The following is a 24,972-nucleotide window of genomic DNA, read 5'->3' as shown; positions in this document are numbered from 1 at the left end:
TTTTAACTCTTTATTCACATTGGGCCACATAGTCCCACTGAAGTCAATGGGATTACTTGCATGAGTAACTGCTCAGTGTGTGTAAGGGACTCACAATCTGGCCCCTTGTGGTGTATTAAAACTGTTTAAACTGTGGGCTGGAACTTTAAATTTCAGGGATTTTTCCTGGTTCTGCTTGCAGGCTAGGGGGCTTGTAGGGAAGCATGCAAGCTAGGGGTAGCAGCAGCCAGCTCTGAGTTATCTGGGGTGTTCTGTGCCTCTGTTTCAGGGAGCAGTCTGCTGAGTCTCTCTGATTTTGGGTGTTTGTGAATTATCATCCTGCATTCTAATAAATCAAGTAGCATTGCATTACAATCAGCAACAGTGTTCTAACTTCTCCATGAGTCTGCTGTGAACATAACAGCCCTGTATGGCTCTTTCCTGAAAGTGAGCAAAGGTCCAACTAGGAAGACATTTTAAAACTCAGCTTGTTGGGAAAAAAAGCATAAGCAGAGGTGATGCATGAGAAATAGATAAAACCACCTGAAATCAGACGTTTAAAATCTCTGCATGCTGACTCAAAGATAAAAGAACACAGGTAAGCCTAATAACAAGGATAAACGTGGTAGCTTTTGGAATCAACTTTCTCCCTTGTATTCTACATTTAATATATCCTGTCCTTTTCTATAAAAGAAATAAAATTGTACTCAACCTCCTGAGTTGAAGAACTGAATGAAAGGGGTGATAGACTTTGTTGTAGTTAAAGGGAATCTGTCACACCAGGAAATGCTTTAAAATAACTGAGATTCTACTTATAAAAGGGACTTTATGAATCTCCATTTCCCTGCCTGTCTTGCTTTCATCAATTATCAAAAGTTATTTGTCTTCAAACAAGGGGCACGATACTGCCCAGTTTATGTTCCCACTGAAGTCAAAGGATCAAAGTCAGCCCTGGAATAAGCAGATGCAACTCCCAATAAATCAACATAGGCAGTTTCCACTGAATCCAGGAGAAATCGAGCCCACGTACAGCACAGCTGATCTGGTTCCCACTCAATTCAATGGAAGTTTTGTCTAAGTCAAGAGGGCAGAGTCAGCCCTAGGGGCGGCTGCCTCTCAATCCTGCAGTGAAGTCACAATGTTGACTTTGTTGTCATGCCAAATGTTGTTAAATCATTTATACTGAGTAACACCTATAGACTCTGCACTTATATTGCAGGAGGCCTCAACCAAGGCAGGACCCCATTGAGGTAGGTGCTGTATAAATACAATGATAATCCTGCACTAATGAGTTTACTGTCTAAAAGCCAAGCCATAACTCGTGGATGAGACAAACATGGCAAGAATTCAATGTCAATAGCTGCTCAGGACCCCATTTGCTGTGCATAGGAAGTTCTATTGGTCTTACAGGATTAGGATTGCGGCTTTCAAATCGCTGGTAACCAGACCCTGAGGCCCTGCCCTCTGCCCCGCCCCTTCCATGAGGCCCCACCCCTTTCTCTGCCTCTTCCCCCAAGGCCCCACCCCCATTGCTCACTCCTCTCCTTCCCCAATCACCCACTGGATCATCTCAAGGAGCCTACAGGTAGGAGGTGGTCCCGGCTGAGCCAGGGCTGGCATGGGTTAACGACTTGGTCCCTCCCCGCAGTAACTGGACTTTTGTGTCTAGGTGCCATTTAGGTTTGCCAGTCCCCAAAACATGGGCACCTGGCAACCCTAAATGGCACCTAGACACAAAAGCCAAAAACCGAACTATCTAGGTAAATCCTGGATGGGTGGCAACCCTATACAGGATCCAGTAACTATGCTACATATTATTGAGGGCTTTCTGTTGGAATGTTATCTATCTATTACTGCAGGTCAGAAAGTGTCTTAGTAAAAAAAAATTCAATTTCTCATTAAAACCCAAAAATATTCAGCTGAAAAAACAGACTTTCAGTCCAAACCTACCAAAAAAAAAGTGTGAACAAAAAATGTTCAGTTTTATAATGGAAAATCCAAAAAATTAATAGCAGCAGTGGAAATTTTCATGGTCAAAAAAATCTAATTTTTCTATAAAAAACGTAAATGGAAATGTTTTGACCAGCACTAACACATACAGACATTGCTGATTTATAGACCGCTTCTGGAACAAAAAATGAGTAGGAACGAGACAGAGTAACAAAAAAAATCTCAACATGCTATGAAGGGACAGGAACCAGTTGCAGGGACCAAGAAGAGAATACAGACAGGCTAGGTAACTGCAGCAATAATACTGTGCTTTCTTTAGCATTTACTTGTTATTATTCCCAAACTTGCCTTGCTCATCACAGGACCTGGCAGAAAAACACAGATACATTTTTGGTGGGAGGAAAGGAATTGTAAGGAAAAAAAAAATGTCAACCACACTATTAAGTTCTTCAGAAAATAACCAGTTTTCATGGAAGTTTTGAAATCTAATTGAAATTTGGAAAATGTTCAACTGACACAGAAATGGTATCCCCAAGGCAACAGCAGTGCCACTAGCTCAGGTCTGAGACTTCTATACCAGAGAAAGTAGAAAGATGTACAGAAAAGATTAGTCACGACAAAGGTTGGACCCAGATTCAAACATCAGGAGTGTTCAGATCTTGGACTTTGGTTTGGGCCCAAGTCTGTAGGAGTGTTTTCAATCAAAAATAGGGGATCAAATTCTGCTGTCATTTTGGGCCCAATCTGTCTGAACAGATGCATTTGTCACTCTCCCTAGGAAAGGGCAGATTCCCCTTCCCTCTGGGATCAAAATGTATCCTTCTACTGAACACTGATTACCTGGGTTCTGAGCTGGGGGGCAGGTTTTGTCCTAAAATAATGTGCTGGGCTGTAGACTGTATTCAATTTCTGAAAGCTGATGTTAGTTAATATTAGAAAGCCAGTACTATATAGAGATATTGATTAATGTAAATTTGGTGTGGTTTTATTATTAATTGGAACAACTACCTGCTAAACTCACCCAGGCAGGCAATAAAACTCATGTAAGCCAGCAAAGGGACCATGTAAGAGGCATTAAACCTAGACTGAGTCCTGAACCAAGCAAACAAACTGAAAATTAATCCCATTGCTACAAAATAGGAACCATCATTTTGCCTGTCAGATTCTGCTTAACTGAACTGAAGTGCAGAGCTGAAAATCTTATAATAACCAATGCCCAGCTATGTGGAAAGAAACCACTAGACTGTTCCCTTTGGGTAGCATTACCTCAACTTGTATAGATGTGGCTGAGTCCAATTTCACTACCTGCTCCCTGTTACTATCTATAGTTAATGGGGAGAAAGACATGGTACCTGAGGGTATTTCAACCCACTCATCATTAGTGAAACTCAGTTGCTGAGAGAACTAATGTTTTTTCATAGGGAGGTTCTCTTTTGGTCCAGATTCTCAGCTGGTGTAAATGAGAGCGGAGCGATAATGATTTACACAAGCAGAGGATCTGGCTCTTTGTTCATAAAGCACATCTCTAAACTGTTCCCAAATATATAACACGCAAATCTGTTTCTAGAACTCAAATCTTCCACATTCTAATTTTTCTGATGAAAATGGCTATGGAACAAACTTCCAGAAGAGATGGAGGAAATCCAAATTCTGACTCTCTTTAGGAAACACTGCAAAGCTCTCTTCTTTGAAAAGGCCTTTCCACCCTGAGAATGGCTTTCAGAACAGTGACATCCACCTTACACCCCCCACATGCCAACCAACCCAAAGAAACCACGCAAAAAAATCCTTGAATTGAATCAACCTTAACAAAACATGCCAATAAAAGTAAATTAATTATAGCAAAATATAGTGAAAGTAAAGTTGTTTATGGAACTTTACCACATTTCTGATCTCTCTTTATGTGATCCTGTGCTGACCTAAAGGGGTTCTATTGCCAACCCATGAGAGTTTAGCAGGTAGGAGTTCAAACAATAATAAACCGCAAATCAGAAGGAAATTACCTGGTCTGAGGTTTTGTTATAAACCTGCAGTAACTACTCTGGGGGTTTGCTTAGTCTTATGAAATGTTTGGCAAGTATCGGCATGATTTTATTTAGGCCTGTGATAACTTGTGTGTGAACTAGAACTGAGTGCCATTTTCAAGAGAACGCCATGTAAATTATAGTGGCTTTCAACTTTTTTTTTTTTAAACCCAAAGCCAGGAAACACTCAGTGGTTTGGGGCTAAATTTTATTATTAGTTTTGAGGGGTAATGTTTGAACTTGAACCTCCTAGGTGAAACTTGGCAAGCATAAACACACGAGCAAAAGTGAAGAGGGATTGGCTTGGATAACTGAGCAGTAAAGTCAGTGACTTTCTTTATCGGTGGAGGGGGGCTGACATTTTTTGGACCACATCAGATACAATATCAAAATCTCATACATGCAATTTACATCTCAGATGCCCAAAGCTTTATGGACAGGTACCTATGGATTCCCTGTCCCCAAGTATATACAATCCTCAGATAGTGTAAATTCTCATAACTCCATTGACTTCAATGGAGCTATAACAATTTACACAAAGGAGGATCTGTCCCTAGGAATATAGCATGAAATTGCTCAATACAGTCTGGTGCTGAATTGGAAATCTTGCAACATGAGGGAGATCAACTAGATTATCTTTAGATCTTTTGTGTCCATAATTCCCTCATTGTTCATATGCCCTGGGCCTAGATAAAACTGATTGATTCTTTAGAAGGGAATTTTTTTAGGACTGGCGCCATCTATTACTCTGCCTTTGTACAAAGCCTGGCACAATGGGCCCTTGATTTTGGTTGGTTCCTTAGAGTTACTATAATAAACATGAACAACAAGGCTGACAAACAGAGCTGACTTTATTAGCAGCCAGTGTTCTGAGTCCACTTTTTTCTCCTCCTTGCTTGGAACTAAACATTAGTTCATTAAATATTAAAATATGAAGGAGTTCTACATGGCTCCAGGGATGACAACATATTTACGAATCAAAAGACTTCTCTCTATGGAAAAACTACAAAGAAAACTCACTTGGTAGATTTTTACAGGGAGAATGAGGATTTAAAGAGAAGAAAGAGCTGTCTTTGAAAAGCGTAAGAGAGAAGATCATAAATATGGCTGCCTCCCTTGTCCCCTCTTCGTCATCCTTGGTGGCTCTCTTGGGTATTGATCCTCCAAGAAAAGGACCGATCCCTACTCCCTCTTCTGCTTGTTACCAACATCTGAAAGTACTTTCTGATTGGCATACTTGCATCCATAAAGGCTGAATCAACTAATTTGTAGATTTGGATCTTGTGGTCAGAGGGACTCTGCAACAACACCTTTGCATCACAGCATTGCATCACTGCAACACAATGGTGATCTGGGATTATCACCTCCATCTCTGAACACAGCGTCATCTCACAATAAGGCTTCCCAATGTAGGGCTCATGCAAAAACTTGGACCAAGACAGATCTAGATGCACTTGGAAGCATTTAGGATAAGAGGTAGAGTGAGAGTGAGAGTGAGAGTGAGTGTGGACTCACAGCATCTCTACTTGTTCTCTCTTTAGTAGCACTGAATCTACCACAATGCAGGGCCTGGATCTGGATTGTTGCATCGTTGTTGTGGCAGAATGCATTTGTGTCCAGATTTTTTTTGTTGTGTGTATGAGATGCAGTTAGACTTAAATTTTGATGTTAAAATTTTGGAGCTTAGGTTAAAAAAAATAATCAGCAAGATCTAGGTGGATCTAGCTTTATACAAGGTTTCAGAAGAGACATTAGTAGCACAGATCCCAATATCAATAGTAGCAGTGATCAAAGAGATCTGTATCTTTGCTGTGTATGCTCCGGTGTTGCTCTCTAGTTCAGGGTTTCTCAAACTGGGGGTCAGGACCCTTCAGGGGGTCACGAGGTTATTACATGGGGGGTTGCGAGCTGTCAGCCTCCACCCCAAGCCCCACTTTGCCTCCAGCATTTATAATGGTGTTAAGTATATAGAACAGTGTTTTTAATTTATAAGGTGTGGGGGGGGGTCACACTCAGAGGCTTGCTATGTGAAAGGGGTCACTAGTACAAAAGTTTGAGAATCACTGCTCTAGTTCTTTTCTGTCAATCTCTGCTCTGTGGAGCTCAAAACTAAGTTAAAACAGATAGATTAGGAATCAATGTGCTAGACTTGGCTTGGTTTATTAGACTTTTCTCTTTCTCTTTTTTTTATTTTAAGATTTGTACATAACACACAGTTGGCTCTTTATTCAGAAGGTTATTTGAACGTTTTCTCAGTATAACTGAGCTGTTCGTTGACCTCAATTATTCTGATTAAGGTTACATCTGATGTTTGCTTCTCTGAGTTATTTATTTGTCTCTTTGTAAACTGTAGACAGATTAGATTGGAAATAAATTATTACTCTTATGGTGTTCTGCAGTTATTAGTAATCTGGCTGCCCTGAAACAAACAAAGGAATAATCATCTAGACCAATGCAGCAGTGGTTCTCCCAGGCCAACCAAGGAATCTATCTATCTATGGTACTCATGTGACCTTCAATACTGGAGCATCTGAGCACCTCACAATCTGTAATGTATTTATCCTCACAACACTCCTGTGAGGTATGGAAGTGCTGTTATCTCCATTTTACAGAATGGGAAACTTATGCACAGTGCCTCACCAGTGCTCAGACAAAAAGCCTGCGATAGGACAAGGAATTGAACCTGGGCCTCGAGTCCCAGGTGAGTACCCTAACCACTGGACTATCCTTCTTCCCTACTATGGGTGATATCTTCATCTGCCACATGTGCAGAAAGTGCAAGCTAAGGACAAAAGTTAGGTCTAAGTCCAGTGTTGCCCAAAGTCTTGTGATATTTGATGTTTTTCTTAAACCCTCAGCTCCTGTAGTCAAGTGACTAGAGATGAATCTCAGACTTCATTTAAAAAACAAACAAATACAAATTTCTGGAGTACAAGGTTGCAGAGTAAAGCTGGGGAACAGCAAAGGCTTTAAAAAAAATAAAAAACCACACCACAGAAGGCAAATAAATGGATCTTACATTTATTTTTATAAGCTCTCGGTTTTTGTGTGGCCCTGACTCATGAGTTTTGAATGCTCAGGTTTGTCAGTAGTGCAAGACACCGAGTTTAGATTTGGATTCGGACCCAAAACTTCCTCAAACTCAGTTCTACTGACAATGATGAAAATAAAAAGGCTGGAATCTACCACTACACTTGATGGAGTGAGCTGCTCTTTGAACTCAATGGACAACATCCTACTGAATAAACAACTCTCATAACTAGGGGTTTGTATGACTGGACCCTGACCTACCATCCTCACTCACACTGCGTATCTTACTCTTGAAAGTAGTCTCCCTTAAGTCTCCGTTTCAAAAGCTAAAGCTGCTTGTTCCTGCTTTCTATATAGGTTCCTGAAGGTGAAGCTTCCCCTCCCTTTGCTCTGCAAATAAAGCTCCCACTGAATGTCAACGTAAGCTTTGTTCAAAGATCAAGGGTAGAATATTGTATAATCTACTGCATGACATGCCAAGAATATATTATGTTCTTTGGAGGGATAATAAAATAATCTTCTATCAGTCAATTCTCCGGGGATTTAAATCTCCTGTTTAGAACCCACATTCCTTCTATGTTTATTTGCTTCTTTGTAACTTGTGACAGAAAGCTGGGATTTGACTGTGAAGTCCTCAGTTAGGTTTTTAAAATTCTAACCTTTGTAATAAAAGAAAAAAACCAACAACAAAGCAGTATTTACACACATGTATGAGGAAAACGAAAGTATATGTAATTTAGCAGCTGGCAGCTACCTTGAACACAGCTAGTCTCAAAGAGATGTGCAAGAGCAGGTTGTCTTAACTGGATAAATTATCGCCATGATCTGTTGTACTTTGTGCTATATCAGTAATTATGTGCCAGGCATCATAGATCACTGAAATGTAGAGGAAATGAAACTATTTCCATTAGAACAATGGATCAGACAAAGCATTTTAAAATACACTATAGGGTACAATCCTACACTGGCAGGGGATGGGGAAAATTTTGATTTAGTAGATCTTTGTAAGCTCTAATTTCTCTGATTCTGTTAAAATTATGTAATTGTGTAACTAGTGCCCAGAGGTCCAAATGAAATCAGGACCCCATTGTGCTAGGCACATAGTAGGAGGCAGTCCCGGTCCACAAGATCTTTCAATCTCAATAGACTACATAGCCAATGAAGCATGGTGCATGCTGGGTAGTTCCCTCCTGCTCTCTGATCTGGAGACAGCAGGAAGGGAATGCTTAAGAGCCAGCCATGTGGTTTCTACAGCTAATGGGGTATAGGTGCCAACTCTGTGGGTGCTCCGGGGCTGGAGCAACCAGGGAAAAAAAATGTTGCACACCCACCGGCAGCCCCCCTACCAGAACCCCCCCTCCATCCCAGCACCTACCGCTTGCCCCAGATCAGCTGTTTTGTGGCATCAGGAAGCTGTCTGTGTTAGAAAATGGATACTCAGATGCAGCAATGGAACATAGGACTTGCTAGACCACTTCAAACCTGAGGTCCATTTCCTGTCTTTGATAGCGACCAGTACAAGTGCTTCAGAGGAAGGAATAAGAATCCCTCAGTAGTCAGATATGGATCATCAGCTCTCTGTATTAGGTCTTATCGTGATCTCTAATAATTGAAGATTGGCTTAAGCCTTGAAACATAGACGTTCAATATCCCTTCCCACTTTATCATCATTAATTTCATGCTAACATTTATAAAGCACTTTGAGATTTTCAAATGCAAGGCGCTAGAGAAGTGCGAAGTGTTACAGTAACATAACTACTGTTCACCCAGAATTGCATTATTGCCTCCACTATATACATAACTTGGGTAACATACTAAGCTTAAAAGTTTGTTTTAAACCATATATCATCTGCAGTTTTGGTAGCCACAGAAGTTATACATGATCATAAATCATGGTCTGCCATAATCTGTACAGTAGCATAATAAATAGGAGACAATAGAATCTGTCTGATGAGCACTTATCTCTATCATGATAATCCTGGGCAGCTTTAACATAGCACAGGTGTTAATGAAAATAAGGGACAATTCATACATGTAAAAGAACATACCATATTTAAAAATAGCTGTGGAGGCGCATCATGTTTACTAACAGGTACACATGCAAAAATCTTCCATGCTCATTTCCACACATGGAAGGCTGGATCTTGCAAACCTTCCATGTGCAGAAATGAGCACAGAAGGCTTTTGCATGTGATTTTAAAATATAAGCAATAGCAACCTGTGTCTTCCATCACTCCCAAGCCTACTGAGTTCTGATTCCCTTTGCCATTACTGGACCAAGAAGAAGGGGAAGTTAGAAATATTTAAATGGCACTTGTAAAAGTGGAAACTATGCAAGGAATGTTTCCCCTTCTGTCATCCTGGAGAATCTCAACATTTCGGGTACTGGTTACAAAGAAACCAGTAAAGACAATTTGAACACAGGTTGTTTGAGCCTGTGAGTAGCTATTTTTGGGCAGATCTTCAGCTGATGTAAACAGGTGTTATTCCACCGCCCTTTGTCTTCATGCCTTACAGCAGGGGTCGGCAACCTTTCAGAAGTGGTTTGCTGAGTCTTCATTTATTCACTTTAATTTAAGGTTTTGTATGCCAGTAATAGTTTAACGTTTTTAGAAGGTCTCTTTCTATAAGTCTATAATATATACCTAAACTATTGCTGTATGTAAAATAAATAAGGTTTTTAAAATGTTTAAGAAACTTCATTTAAAATTAAATTAAAATGCAGAGCGCCCCAGACCGGTGGCCAGGACCCAGGCAGTGTGAGTGCCACTGAAAATCAGCTCGTGTGCCGCCTTTGGCGCGTGTGCCATAGGTTGCCTACCCCTGCCTTACGGTATCACCAAACTGATTTACCAGTGACCGTTTGAATGTTATTAGTCCTGAAATGATCTTCTGGGAATGACGTCTCACTGCAGACAAGCATTTTCATTGGCTAATGCTCTGACTGGTCCCACTCCAGGAATTGCCCCACTGACAGAACAATACTTATTTCTATCATGACAGTCACCCCTCAGATGAAGGTGATGCATGAAAACTTTCCAGAGGATTATTCTGCCATCCTTACTCATGCTTAATAGTACTTCACTCCACACGTAGTCCCACTGATGTCAATACAGACTTGGGCCCAAGCTGCACTAGGCTCTGATTGGCATCATAATTGATATGATCCTGAGTAGCTGGACAAGTGACTGCTATGAACATGTGTGATCTTGGCTCAAACCACCACATGGGGATTCGAATTCTAAGATTGACAACTTGGTTTAAAGGACATTATAATGTCATCCCCCCCCCCCACACACACACACCCCACAGAAAATCCTATTGTTTGGTTGCCAATCCCTTTCAGTGTTTTTTATTTTACAAAAAGTCACCGTGTCATTTACTTTTGGTGACAATCACCACTGTTCCCAGCCCCATTCTGTGGCAATGATTTATTACTATTGGATATGTACAGCTCTATAAAGAGAGGTATTTCTACCTCTTCAGCTGGCACCTGACAGTTGCAGACAGTGGACTATTTTTCATGTGAGTTTTAGCTTGAAGCTTTTCTCCTTTGCTGCTGTGGAACATAACAAAATGCAGGTGGGCTTCTAAGGATGAAAATTAAAGCCTAGCTTTTACAGGATCTCACAAAAAAATCTTTTTTCCCCCCACGTAAAGAACATTATTTATCTCTGCATGTGCATGGATTTATTGTAAACAAAGAATTTAATAGAATTTAAAGGAAGGACAGTCTCATCGTTAAGACACTTGACTGGCATCCAGGAGATTTGGGATTAGTAAATCTCTTTGTGCTTCAGTTTCCCCCCTGTGTGAAACAGGGATAATAATTAGAACTGGGCAAGAAATAGTTTTTCCATCCTGGGAGAATGTGGGAGTTTTTGCAAACAACCCTCCCTCCCCACAAAATTTGGTTCGAGCCAATCAAAATGTTTAATTTTGATTTCAACTTTTATATTATAAAAAATATTTTAAGTGGTTTCAAACAAAAACCTCAAATATTTCATTCAGAAAAATGTCAAAGTGGGACACCGACACTGCTGACACATATTTCAATTTTTTTTTAATCAAATGAAAAATTCTTTGAAACTCATGTTCTTGTGCCCCGCCAGCAACAGCACAGAAGTGAGGGTGGCAATACCATACCAAGCCACTCTTACTTCTGTGCTGCGGGCGGTGGTGGCTCTGCCTTCAGAGCTGCGCTCCCTGCCAGCAGCCGCTGCTCTCCAGCTGCCCAGCTCTGAAGGCAGCACCGCCACCAGCAGCAGCAGAGCAGAAGTATGGGTAGCAGTGCCGCAACTCCCTCCCCCCCCAATAACCTTGTGACCCCCCCCAACTCCTTTTTGGGTCAGGACCCTACAATTACACCACTGTGACATTTCAGATTTAAATAGCTGAAATCATGAAATTTACAGTTTATAAAATCCTATGACCGTGAAATTGACCAAAGTGGACCGTGAATTTGGTAGGGCCCTAGACACTGAAGTCTTGCTGCACTGAGCTCTAGTATTGGTTGACTACATTTATGAGGGAAAAAATATTGAACTAAGTGGAAAGAAAAAGAATAGAGAGAGGAATGATTAGAGAATAAGAACCTCAGATTTTTTTTTTTTGAAGGCAGAAGAAGCAAATATGAACTAGGAGTGGCTGGATTTAGAGAAATCTTCCTAAATTGCTCACGTCATTCTCCCCTATTCACCCTCACACTTTTTGCAACATTTCAGAACTGGATTGTTAGGGTGACAGCAGGACAGGGTGCAGGCCCCCCCCCCCAATGGATCATATAACACAACCCCCTGAGGCTATGGCTGGATTTCTGCTGTCTGGCCTGCACTCTGACGATCCGGATTTTTATAGTACAACCCCTTCCCCTATTCACCACTATCCAACCTGAATAATAGTAATTTAATGGCTGTGCACTGTGTTCTGAGCCCCTCTGCTGCTTCGAGGATTATTTTGTGGCTGCTCTGCATGTCAGTCTTGCACCAGACGGGGCGTTAATTACAGCTCCCTCAAAACAGAATGGTTGCTTTGTGTTTGCATCCTGTCCCACAGAGTTCTTGGTGCAGTTATAAAAACAAACACACGCAGACACACACACAAAAGCTAGCCATTGCTCAGTGGTACTCCTGCCCTGATGTTCCTAGACGTTATTGAATAACATTTACAGAATAAAATTGCTCCCTGTTTGAGGGCACAGATTTAATTCTCTATTTCATGGATCAAAAATGGGTTAGAAAAAAAAGCAAGCGAGCTCCAAAGCCAGCAACAAAGATGATAAAAATAAAAATGTACAATTGTTGGAGCCTCAGAAAAACAAGCGGCACTAAAGTAGACTCCAAGACTCCCGTTGACTTCGGTGGGCTTAGGCTCAGGCCTCCATCAATGGTATTTCTGTAGCTGGAAGCTTTGGGACCAATATCCATAAACTCGCATTTTGTGCGTTCTTTGCCCATGCAGTAGACAAATGGCTGCAAGAAATGATGCTCTAAACCGGCCACAAGGACCATGGATTTATAAACCCTCCTTGCCGCTTAGGCTATATCTGCACTGCAGATCACTGGTGGCAACGTGCAGCACGTGTAGCTACACGCTGCACTTAAAAGCAGGGTAAGTCCATGCAGTGGTGGGTAGCTACAGATATCAACGAAAGGGTCCAGGCACGGGGAACTGCCAGAGCCTTTCCCTGCTGCCTCCCCCATGCTGGAGCCTTTTCCCTCTGCTATACCCATGATAGGGGTCCTGCAGTACACATACTGGTGACCAGACAGCAAGTGTGAAAAATCGGGACAGGGGTGGGGGTAATAGGAGCCTATATAAGAAAAGGACCCCAAAATCAGGACTGTCCCTATAAAATCAGGACTTCTGGTCACCCTAACTCTACATGATGTCATATGGACTGTGCACTGGAGACATGCCCTTGGAAGGGACTCAAAGCCAGCTTTTAAAAGGGATTTAGGCATGTAAACAGGCCAATGGTGCCACTGGCATTTTCAAGGTTGCAGCTCAGATGGTGCCAACCCCACAACTAATGAGCTGCTCAGAAGCCCTAGCCCAAGACCTGAAACCTGTCGGATCCCGCAGCAGGAGGCGCGGAGGAGGCCATCAATCAGTAGAGGGGCAGCACAGCACCTGCCCAGAATAAGGGAGGGGGGGCGCGAAGAGGAAGATGGTTTCAGCTGTTAAGTTATGGGCTACCTAAGTGGCTGACCTGGCTTAGCTCTCTAACTGCAGGAGAGGGTCAGCAGCAGAGGGATCCTGAGTGTAAGGAGGCACCTCATCAGCCAGGTCAGTTGCTTGGTGCCCAAACCCCACCACTCTCCTCTACCCTGTTCTTGTTATTTCACTCCTGGCTAATTTAGGCAGGTACCTGCTCAGCTGGCCGGCTTTTGAAAATCCCTTTCTTAGGCGCTTAACTATCCCCATGCACTCTGCAGGAACCCGAGGCCCACATCTGCAATAACAGAGAGCCAGGCATTACAAACAAAAAGCTTAGCATGGCTGAAATTTTGTCTAGCTCAGGGGTCGGCAACCTTTCAGATGTGCTGTGCCGAGTCTTCATTTATTCATTCTAATTTAAGGTTTCGCATGTCGGTAATTCATTTTAACATTTTTAGAAGGTCTCTTTCTATAAGTCTATAATATATAACTAAACTATTGTTGTATGTAAAGTAAATAAGCTTTTTAAAATGTTTAAGAAGCTTCATTTAAAATTAAATTAAAATGCAGAGCCCCCCAGACCAGTGCCAGGACCCGGGCAGTGTGGTGCCACTGAAAATCAGCTCGTGTGTTGCCTTCGGCACACGTGCCATAGGTTGCCTACCCCGGTCTAGCTTTTTAATCATTTACACCACATTCATCCTAGAGATATGACTGACAATGTGACTTGTACATGTCACAAGGGACAGATTCTAGATGTGGTAAAAAAAAAAGAGACCTTGTTTTAGGTAATCTTGAAGCAGAGGCACTTTTTGACAAGTCACTCAGAGTCAGGGTCAGGTATGACCAGTTAACTCCAGTCTCAGAATACAAGAAAGACTGGAGTGCTTTTCTGGTGCAGACAGAACTAGGGCCTGCGACAAAGGGGCTGAGGGTAAAACCAAGCTTACGCTGATGTCAGTTATCACTGCAAAAGGGAGGTAAGTTTGGACCACATTCAACATGTGTGTCTTCTATTCAGAGGAGGGTGGACGTTCCATCATCTTACACAGCCAAACCGAGTTAGATGTTAACTCGGCTGGGCTCTCATGTGCAAATGGGTCCATGAGAGACCAAAGTATGAAAACCGCTTTGGAGCCTGATTCTGATCTCGGACTGGTACAAATCAGAAGCAACTCCTCTGAGATCACTAGAGTTGAACAGGTGTAAAAGTGAGAATCAGATTCAGGCCCTTGGTTTCTACCAGGCCTTGAACTAATTTTTCAAATACTGCTGTAACATGCTTGGGGCTAATATACTGGAGAACTGCTTGATAATGTGGTCCACCCCCAACCCTGTAAAAGGTGCAGCCTAGCATGTCTTTAAAATATCCCCCCTCCCTCCCCGCCTGTCTAAAACTAGTAAGGACAAGAAAGTATTTCACAGCTGAGTTCATTAACCTTTGTTAGACATCACCTTGTCAAGAATGCTTTAGGAATTAGCAAGCATGACCCCTATTTCTTCATTATAATGAAGATCCAGTTTGCATCAAACAGCCTTCTAAACAGTGTACGACAGATTGATTTATTTAAAAACAAAAACAAATTAAGAATATACTAAATTATTAGATGGTGACATTTGGCTATCCCAGTCCTGTGATTGCACATGCGCCTTTTAATTTTTTAAAGTTTGTTTTGATCTTGCTTAAGTTAATTTTAAATTCATTACAGTATGTCTTTTCTGGACAAACTTAAGTTGGCTTCAGCATTACTTGGTTTTTCATTAGGTTCTGGTAGTCACTGAATGTTCTGCTTGTAGGCTAACTTTGATCTGTTTTGTATTTGCAATGGATTCTGCGGATCTTAATTACATTGACTAGTACAGTGTTCCTCAGGGGTATGTGCGCCCTGGGGGTTTGCAGAGGTCTTCCAGGGCTACATCAACCCAGCTGGATATTTGCCTAGTTTTACAATGGGCTACATAAAAAGCATTAGTAAAGTCAGTCCAAACTAAGATTTCATACAGACAAGGACTCGTTTATATTACTCTATCAGGGGTTCTCAAACTGGGGGTCGTGACCCCTCAGGGGGTCACAAGGTTATTACAGGGGGGCCACAAGCTGTCAGTCCCCACACACGTCGAGGCTCCGGCTGTCAGCCATGCACGGGGCTGACAGACTAAGCCCTTAAGAGCTGGGTGGCCAGAGAGCAGCGGCTACTGGCTGGGTGCCCAGCTCTGAAGGCAGTGCCACTCCCGGCAGCAGCGCAGAAGTAAGGGTGGCATGATACGGGGGCGGGGGAGAGGGAGGGAAATCTCATTGTGAGTGGGGAGACCCACCAGCATCCTCTCTATTTCCATTAATGCTCTTATTGAGAAATACCAAACTGATGTGTGCCTGGCTACATCGTTGAGAGTATGTCTACCCAGCAAAAAAAGAAAAAAAAAAGACCCTGGCAATGAGTCTCAGAGCCCAGGTCAATTGACTTGGGCTTGTGGATCTCATGCTGTGGGGCTAAAAATAGCTGCATAGACATTCAGGAGCAGGTACGAGAGGGGTGAAGGGGTGGGGGAGGGTTCAGTCTCAGAGCCCAGGCTCCAGCCCGAGCCTAAACGTTTACACTGTTATTTTTAGCCCTGCAACGCGAGCCCAAGTCAGTTGACCTGGATTCGGAGACTCACTGCAGTGATGTTGTGGGTTTCTTTTCTCTCTCTCTTTTTTTAAGACTGACTTATTGATACTGTAGAGCATGGAACGCCCTCATGCCCGACACAGCGAGTTCTTGTATTGGCTTTAAAAGAATGAGGCTGGGATGCCAGACTCCATTAGCCTCCTTTGGAAATCCCAGCCTTAATAGAGAACGTTCTGACAAGAAATATGTGAGCCATACCTAATTTAAATATTAGTCGTTATTTCATCTGACAAACTGTTACGCTCTCCAGAAGTCCTTAACGACTCCTATCCATCCACTTATCTCCGTTATATGCCATTGTAAAAATCTGGAATTCATTGACTTCTAACTACATTACTTATACATCTACACAGCAAAGAAAAACCTGAGTCACTGAATCTCTGAGCTGGGGTCAGTTGATTCGGGTAGTGGTGCTAAAAATCATAATCTAGACATTCAGGCCTAGGCAATAAAACCCGGCAAGCGGGGGGAGGATCTCAGAGGCCAGGCTCCGGCCTGAGCTGGAATGGCTACACTGCTACTTTTAGTCCCAGAGATTTTTGGGGTTTTTTTTTTTGGCCATACTGTAAGGCCATGTCTACACAACCAATTTGTGTCGACAAAAGTGACAGACACCCAAAAGTTGATATAATAAAAGTCACAATTTCATGTTCACACTTGCTCCCTCTGTTGGCAGATCGTGTCCACAGTGGGGGCACCATCATCGACAATGTGAGCAATGCACTGTGGATACCTATCCCACAGTCCTTCTGTCACTAGGTGTTGAGACAACAGTGGATTGCGGTGCATCTTAAGGTGTGCTAAATGTCCCATGATGCATTGCTTTCTGTCTCAGCACAACATGGGCTTCCAGCTTTCTTTCATGACATTTTTTCAAAGGCCCTTCTTCACTGTGCACTCTGGCATCTTTGTGAGAAGGGATGGATCCCACACTGCTCTCTTATGCTCTCAATCATCATGAAGACATCACAGATTGCTGTGCAGTTAATCGTGAAATTCCTAGCTGAAGACGACTCTCAGGCGCCCGACATTCTGCATGACATGGATAGGAGCAACTTTAGATTGAGCAGGTGCATAGGCTCAACCACTGCTTTTGGGCTCATGAAACAAGCACTGAATGGCGGGATCGTATAGTCATGCAGGTGACGGATGATGAGCAGTGGCTACAGAACTTTCGGATGTGGAAAGCCACCTGCCTAGAATGGTGCACAGAGCTCGCCCAGACCTGCGGTGCAAGGACACCAGAACGAGAGTTGCCCTCTTGGTAGAGAAGTGTGTGGCAATTGCTGTGTGGAAGCTGGCAACTCCAGACTGCTACCAGTTGGTCACGAATAATTTGGAGTGGGGAAGTCGACCATTGGGACTGCGTTACTGCAAGTGTGCAGAGCAATAAATCGCATTCTGCTATGAAGGATCGTGACTGAGAAATGTGTGTGAAATAGTGAAGGGCTTTGCAGAAATGGCTTTCCCTACCTGTGGATTGGGCGATATATGGCACACATTCCAATTTTGGCACCAGACCACCTTGCGAGACACTTCTGGAGTGGAGAACAGTTCCTGGCTGCCTGCCCCACTGGGCAACTCTGCCGGGAGCTGTACATCCTCATCTAACGCCACGTCTTCATCAATAACTTCATCCTCCGGGTGAGGTTCTCTTTCTGCCGCCTCCGTGCACTCCGAAGTATCGATGGGGCTCTTGGCAATGGAGGTGGGCCACCGAGGATAGCGTCCAGCTCCTTATAGAACCAGCAGGTCTTAGGTGACGCGACGGTTTGCCTCCCTCATCGCCTTTATCTTCACTTTGCACTGCAGCATGTCCCGATCAGAGCCCTTTTCGCACAAGCCTCGAGAAATCTGCCCATAGGTATCCCAATTCCTGCAGCTCAAGCGCAGCTGGGACTACGCAGCCTCCTCTTCCCATGTACTGAGCAGATCCAACAGCTCTGCAGTGGTGCAAGCGGGAGAGCGTTTGCTGCAATAACCCACTAGGGTCACCTGGGACGATGCAATGAGACCTCTCCACGCCGAGCAAACAGGAAATGGAATTTCAAAAAATTCCCAGGGCTTCTAATGGGGAGGGGCGGATGGTTCTTTACCTGGCTGTAGGGCAGTGGAGTTCAAATTGCTGACCAGAGCGGTCAGGATGGGCATTATGGGACACCTCCTGCAGGCTAATTAAAGCAATGAAATGAAGCGTGGTGTCTACACTTGGATGTTGTCGACAAAAATGTAGAGGGGAAAAAAAAAAGATGTAAATCTCTCGTGAGGGTGGATGTATTTTGTCGTCAAAACCGGGCATTCTCCCCCATAGAAGTCACCTCACCATGTGTCCGAACTCACTGTTTGGGTTGACAAATGGCAGTTTCATCGACAAAAACTTGGTAGCGTAGACAAGGCCTACGTGACTCCCCCAAGGCCACACAGAAAGCCTGTGGAGGACCAAATCTCCCAAGCCCAAGGCTAGTGCCCTAACTACTTAACCATTCTTCCTTCTCCTACCTCTTGTTCATTTGTCTTTTCAGTCACAGCTGAACCTGAATAGCAAAAATCTTGCACTGGCAAAAAGGTTGAAGCGATGGGCCAAATTCTCTGCTGATTGAAGCCAGTGGAAATTCAACAGTTACACCAGTAGAGAATTTGGCCTGCTGTCTCTTCCCTGAGTCTCAAATACTTTCCCATGCCTTTGACACCTCATGGATGAATTACAGCATTTTAATTCTTCATGATTTGGTCTTCCAGAACTTGCTTCACCGACATGCTTCAGCTAGTCCTGTTAATTACCAAAACAATATGTTTGGGCTTTCCCCACCCCCATTTGTCATTCATGACAGCAGACTCTCACTATTTCAGAATGGTTTTAAAATTTGACAGTAGACTCCCAAGATCTCACATGGCCTTCGCCTTGCTTAGCTGAACTCTCCCTAGACTCCAGTACACTATGGAATGCGGTTCCGTGTGTAGGTGCTGATGAATCACTTCACACCCCCAAGTGCCAGAGGCTTTACCAGCTATGCCTCACAGCTATGTAATACCTACAAACTAATTCTATTTCCAGGTTTAAAAACGGCACCGAATATATCCTGTTGGTTTTACATAAGCTCTGAATTATTCTCTCTTTTGTGAAGAGCAGCTTTTGATGCCTGTTATGATTATGCTGTCTGAAGTGCCTGATACTATTATTAAAGCAGCCACATTCTTCCGAAACATCGCTAATTAATAGACTATTCAGGTTTTTTGTGGTGGTGGTTTTGGTTGCCAGCAAATGGGTCAAAATTGAGAGAAGCTCAATATAAACAAACTGTGGGGGGGGTTACTACTATTTACCATTTGCATTATGGTAGCACCTAGAGGCTCCAATTGAGATCAGCATTTCACTGTACATATGTATGGTAAGAGACTGTGTCTAAAGGGGCTGACAAGATAAAGAGACACAGAGGAACTATTATCCCTATTTTTACAGGTAGGTAATGGAAGCACAGAGTTTAAGTGATTTGCTCAAGATCACACAGTGGCAGAGCCAGGATTTGAACACAGATCTCATGAGTGCCAGTCTGATGCCTGAACTACAAGACTAGCCCATCACATTTTTGCCACTTTTGCATCTGTCGTAATGCTGGATCCCTACCTCCTGTGAGAGCTTCAGAGCCTCAAGGCTGTAATATTTACTATAAGAGGAGCTCACCTTATGGAATCGAGGGAAAATGGAGACACAGCACAGTGACTTGAATTCAGGATGCCTCTGATGCAAATTTTGCAGTTTCTAAATGAGGCTTGGGAATACATCATCTTGCTGAACAGGGTAATGTGCGCACACAACTGTCTGTGCCAGTAAAGATTTGGGCAGGCGAACACCATTTTTGAGGTGTAGTACTTTGTAGTGTTGGAGTAATATGTGAGGTGAAGCTTCAGGTGGATTTTTAATGAGGGACCAAATACTTTGGATAGAAAACGTGGGTAGTCTCCCCGCTCTGACTCTTGTTTTCTAAATGCTTCAGGATTCCCAAGGATTTCCCCACGTTTCCTTCATCTACAATCAGTCTCAAGGACGTAAACTATGGCACTCTCCACTCTGTGGCCCTGATCCAGAAAAACACTTCAGCATCCCAGTGAAGTCAATTGGGCAGGCAGGCTTAAAATTATGCAAGTGCTCCACTGGATACAGGCTGTTTCTAGGACTACTGAATGGGACTACCTTTAGTCTATATTTTACAAAGATCTATCTATGGTACTTATATGGCCCTTCTCCCCATAATATATAAATGCCTCAGATTGCATTTCTCTTCACAGCACACCTCCAAGGAAGGAAGGAAGGTAGGCACTGTTATACCCATTTTGCAGATGGATAACTAAGGCACAGAGACACTAGGGCCCAGGTCTTCAAAGGTATTTAGGCTCCTAACCTCCCTTGAAGTCACTGGAAGTTAGGAGCTTAAATACCTTTGTGAATCTGGGCCTAAATGACTTGCCCAAGGTCATCGAGGGCATCTGAGGCAGAGTGTGAAATGAACCCTGAACCTCATTCCATCTTAATCACAGAACCACTTTGCTGATGCACTAGGAGGTAGTTAAACCCCAGTCTACCTTTAACTTTTACAGCTCTACCTAACATTGCCTTTGTCAATTTAAAATGAAGCTGATTTTACAGTACAGACATACAATGCATGTTCCTGTCCTATGAAACTTACTAAGAAAAAGTTTGTTATGCCCGAGCAGTTTAACTTTACATTTCAATCTTTAATCTACAGCTTTTAGTTATGTTTGCTGACAGCTCTGAAATGGAAATAGTTCAAGTTTTCAGATAAGAAAAATAATAAATTCAGAAAGCAGATATTAGAGATTTAGGAATTCATTCAAAATTCTCCTTGATTTGATAAGAGGAAAGAACTTGAAAGAAAGAAACCCTTTTCATACTACCTTACATGTACGAGACTCATACAGTTCCGCAATTCTTTGTCTTGTTCTGAAGACTTGTCAGTGGTTATAGTTACTTAAAATTCTCTATCATCAAGAGCAAATACCCCTTGAAAATCCTAGTTCATCAAGCCTTTTAAAAATAGAGTCTGTCTCCCATCCTAGAGGAAAGAAAGGGATATTTGAAAACACTCAGAAGCAATTTTGCCATCCTCTGTTTATTCCTCTCCCCAGCAATCCTGGGACAGACCTTAGCTAAAACAAATGGGCATAGTTATTTTCAAGTCATTGAAGCAACACTGATTTCCACCAGCTGATGATTTATCACTTTCTGTGATTCTTTGCCATTGTCATATGAGGCCTCAGAAGTGCTGAGTGCCCTCAACTCTTAATGAGAGAGTCAGCAGGAGCAGAAGGTCCTTAACATTACACAGAAAAGGCTTCAGGATTGGGCCCTCAAGGACAATTGATGGAGGTTATTTGTACTTAATAGAAATTAAAAGGCCTCTTAAAATATATGTTCAAGTTGTCCATCTCCAAAAGGAAAATCTTAAACAATGTGATTTAAAATAAAAAAAATAAAGGAAAAATGTATGAAAAAGCCCCTCCTAAGAAATCCTTCTGCAAGTTGTCACAAAAATTAGCTATGCCTCGTTTTTCCCCTGAGTGCTGCCTGTCTTCCTCTCTCTCTCTTTTAATGCAAAGAATAAGCAGGAAATGAGCATCTGTAAATGCAGGTTTCCATGGAAAAAAGGCTTGAGAGTTCTTGGCTTTTTTCTTGCTTCCAGCTGGCAAAAGATGTGTCTGTCTGATAGCAGTGGGGATCTGCTGTTAACTCCTACCCAGAAAGGAGTTTCAAACCATCAGGTCAAGGAAGTGCTGCGAGCTCCTTGTCTTGAAGGTTCAGCTATTTACTTTGCAGTGTTTCAATAGGACTGATTTACTGTAACATACTGCAACTCAGCAACCTGGCTTCAGGAAAAAAAAAGAGTCGGGAGCCATTTATAATTATCCTCCAAATCTTCATCCTCCCATCCACTCCTCCTTCCTCATCTTAAAAGAAAAAAAGGGAATGGAAAGGCTCTTGCATCTATTGTTTTTTGCTCTCTTTATAAAATAAATGGTGTCAGTTAAAGCTACTCAATCTCAGTTGAAAACAGCTTCAGCGTAATCAAGGTTTTTGCATGTATGTTGCACATTTTCCTTGAGCAATAAAACAGGCAAATGTCAGTCTGGTAAAGAAACTGCAATTCACAGTGTCATAAGAACAATTGTTAAGCTAAAGTGACCAAGCTGGGTTTTCGTCTATGAAGTATATCACCCTCCAGCGAACACAAATACCCAAGGTAATTCATTTAGGCGTACACAGACCTACAACGCCAATGCCATTCTGTCATTCCTGAATATCCATAGGTAATAGAGCGATCACTGGAGACTCCGTGCAATCACATTTGTGAGTGCAAAGTCTTTATTGTCAAAATAACAGTAACCCAAATTATTTTGTATGTTGTTGCTTTGTTGTAGTGTCCATGAAACACCACCAAATAGTAATTAGTGCATTTTTTCCCTCTAATAAACTCACAAAACTTGAACATGAAGGAACACATTTCTGCCCTAGTTTTTTTTTTTTCGTGTGCGCCAAGCCAAGATTCTATGGTCAAAAGTCAATATCCTGTATTTTTATTACATTCCATTTTGTCAAAGAAGGTCTAAATAATTTGAGAGCCAGAGCATGATGTTATGATAAATTCTATTTTGCAACTTCTCTTGACACGAGAGCAAGGCTTCTATGACTGTGGACAGTAAATTAGGAAGACTGCACTTTGAGTTAATCTGCAAGGCTGAAAAGTAAATTAAGAGCTAATTGGGAAAAAGATGGGTACAGAACTGAGATACTGAACTTGCCACCAGAAACTTAATAACTAGGAAAGCATATTGGAAAATGTTCAAGTAATTAATGGAGGCTAGAACAAAAAAATAAACCTTGTTAAATTCCCCTATGAACTTAACATGAAAGGTTAATATATTTTATCAGAGTAAAATCCTTTCTGCCCGACAAGAGTCTGGCGCCTAAGAAAATGATTATATATACACAGCAGAAATTATGTTCTCAAGAATGTAAAGGTTGCCCTGGCTGTTCTTACCAAATGAAACATTATGGAATCCTCCAGTTGTATTAGAAGTCAGCCTACACGCATTTCTTAATGTAGCAACAATAGCTTGGTACCTGTTTACCTTGGTCTATGAGCAGAACATAAGGAAATTTAGAGGGGAATTTACCCACAGATAATTTCTGTATCATCTTGCCTGACCCAGAAAAATGGGTTGTCTCACGGTTAAGGCATTTGTCTAGAAGTCATCATTACTATGTAGGGTTTTCAGAGGGTATGTTGTCTAAATGATTAGAGCAAGGCATAGAATCCAGGAATCCTGATTCCCATTTCCAGCCTGAAGACTGGGGAACAGGACTCTTAGATTTTAATTCTCTCCCCCAGTGTTTATTTGTCAGATACCATAAGCTGTATACCATGAAATTCTCATGAGTATAGTAAGAGGAAAACATTTTACATACACACACACACACACAGAGCGCTACATGGATGACCATATAGGTTTCCTTAATGATAATGTAACTAACTATATGGTGAAGCCTACACGAGTCTCTACATTTTCAGACTGGTGTGCTGGGTTCCAGCTGCCTTACTCTCCTAGGGACTGGTCCTTGGTTACTCAATGAGCCTGCGGGGAGGACAGAGTTGGCACTTCCTGCCCTCCCAAACACCAGTGCATGGGTTATTTGGGAGGCTAGTTCAGGCCCTGGTGCAATTTAGAGTGACAAGGGCCCCCCCCAGAGGCCTTGCCATTGGCCCAAGCTGTTGGAGTGCAGTGTATTTTGCCTACACCCACTCTGATCCCAAACATACCCCCTCTCCGGGGGACTATGGCGCGGGTAGCGTCGACCTATTTATGCCGGATTTGTGTCTCTGGGCTATTTCTCTGCTGCATCAATATAAAGGAGACGTAACCTGGGCTGAGGACCTGGCCCATAATCAGTAAATGGGTTGTTTTTCCCTCTTGCATATCCCAAAGTCATTGGTGATAAGGGAATGGAGTTTCTTCTTGTATTCACTGTTCAAAAAGAATGAAGGGTGGGTGCTTGGCTTAGATTTAGCTCAGGCAACAAGTAAGCTGCCCAAAGGGCACTTTGGCTGGGATTGTCAAAGGAAGCTAACGGAGTTAGGTGCCTGGCTCCCATTGAATTGCTCTGGGATTTAGGTGCCTAAAGCAAAGTCAATAGGAATTAGGTGCTTGAGCTCCCAAGGTACCTTGGCAAATCCCAGCCTTCATTTCTCAGATTGCTAATTTATCACCATCTTCCCTGCTGCACATGCAGGGCCTACCACTCAAGTCATCATTTGCCTTCCTCAGAATGATGTAGTCAGCTTTTCCACAGAAATCATTCTTGGAGATTTTTGCTGGGAGGGTAGAAAATTTCTATTCACTGTAGCTCTGCAAATGTCTTAAATAGGACTTTTAGGGCTCTCAGTCCTGCTCTATTACCAGCAGCTGGCTTTCTGTTGTGTTTCTTTGCACTTTTATTTTGTTCAGCTTACAAAAAAAAAAACACCCTTAAGATTAGTGCATGTAGATAGATACTCTGCAAGACTGGACACCATCTGTTCTATTTCATGGATCTGAAACACACGAGCAAGAAAAGTGTCTCTGTGGGGGTTATTTAAAGCATAACACAGGCTCTCTCTCTGCTTTACATAGGTGGGAGATTTTTCTAAGGAAATAGTTTACATGCTGCATGGCAAGAGGAATTTGTATAAAACAGAATTCCAACTGAACCATGAAAATTGCTGCACAGTGATTCTCAGACACTTTGCCATTAAAAATATGTTTAAGGGAGAGAAACCCACTCTGCACCCAAGTGAAACAAATCCCATTGCCTTTTCCCAAAAACACTGTAAATATTATAAACAGAAGAGCAGCTGTGGCTTATACTTTGGACCTGCAGCTTATAAAAATTCAAAGAGACATTAAAAAGGATTTTTTTTTTTGTCACAGACACATCTATCCAATCAATAAAAGAAATTGAGCAACCTATCTGGCAAGTAAAAAGCTCAACCGACTTTGGGGTTCTTCAGCAATCCTACAAATGGTCATCGAGCAATTCAAAAGAAGATTCAGGGATTGGAAGGCAAAGTTTGAGAACAGTCCAAGTTAATACATAATATTACCGATCA

The 24,972-nt window shown here is 42.4% G+C and overlaps 1 protein-coding gene and 1 long non-coding RNA gene across 3 annotated transcripts in view; one reads left to right on the top strand and one right to left on the bottom strand.

Moving 5' to 3' along the window:
• EXO5 (exonuclease 5) overlaps nucleotides 1–24,972 on the bottom strand; it is a 154,400-nt gene that overhangs the window by 72,702 nt on the left and 56,726 nt on the right. The window lies entirely within an intron of this gene.
• On the top strand, nucleotides 1,192–24,972 carry LOC120387123. Its single transcript, XR_005590038.1, has 2 exons — nucleotides 1,192–1,229; nucleotides 24,794–24,972. It is a non-coding gene; the product is annotated as an uncharacterized LOC120387123 (long non-coding RNA).

Source organism: Mauremys reevesii, linkage group 20 (genome assembly GCF_016161935.1).
Source record: "Mauremys reevesii isolate NIE-2019 linkage group 20, ASM1616193v1, whole genome shotgun sequence".
In the NCBI taxonomy this organism is placed as follows: domain Eukaryota; kingdom Metazoa; phylum Chordata; order Testudines; family Geoemydidae; genus Mauremys; species Mauremys reevesii.
Note: the sequence above shows the minus strand (reverse complement) of the source record. Positions and strands in the feature narration are given on the sequence as shown.